This window comes from Trichechus manatus, unplaced genomic scaffold, assembly GCF_000243295.1.
Source record: "Trichechus manatus latirostris isolate Lorelei unplaced genomic scaffold, TriManLat1.0 scaffold00161, whole genome shotgun sequence".
NCBI classification, from domain to species: domain Eukaryota; kingdom Metazoa; phylum Chordata; class Mammalia; order Sirenia; family Trichechidae; genus Trichechus; species Trichechus manatus.
This window is the reverse complement of record NW_004444097.1, coordinates 149016-149779: the sequence shown is the minus strand read 5'-3', so window position 1 is coordinate 149779 and position 764 is coordinate 149016.

Below are 764 nucleotides of genomic sequence, written 5' to 3'. Positions count from 1 at the left end.
TTCAGCAAGCTCCCAAAATAAAGCATCTAGAAATTTTCCAGAGGAGGAAAATTTCTTGGAATTACCGGAAGCAGATTATGAAAGATTAATATACAGAACTCTTCAAGAAATTAGGAAGAAAATTAATCAAAATGCAGAACACACAACAGAGCAAACTAAAAAGATTAGAGAAGAGCATAATGACAAATTTCACAGGCTGCAAGACTCCATAGAGAGACAGCAATCAGAAACCCAGAAGATTAACAATAAAATTTCAGAATTAGACAACTCAGTAGAAAGTCATAGGAGCAGAATTGAGGCAACGGAAGTCAGAATTAGTAAGAGTAAACATAAACTTATTTGAGGAAAAATCAGATAAAAGGATTTAAAAAAATGAAGAAACCCTAAGAATTATGTGGGACTCTATCAAGAGGAATAACCTGCGAGTGATTGGAGTACCAGAACAGGGGGAGATAACAGAAAATACAGAGAAAATTGTTGACAATTTGTTGGCAGAAAACTTCCCTGATATCATGAAAAATAACAAGATATCTATCCAAGATGCTCATCGAACCCCACATAAGACAGATCCCAAAAGAAAGTCACCAAGATATATTATAATCAAACTTCCCTAAACCAAAGATAAAGAGAGAATTTTAAGAGCAGCTATGGATAAACGAAGTCATCTACAAAAGAGATTCAATAAGAATAAGCTTGGACTACTCAGCGGAAACCATACAGGTAAGAAGGCAATGGGATGACATATATAAAGCCTTGAAGGAAAA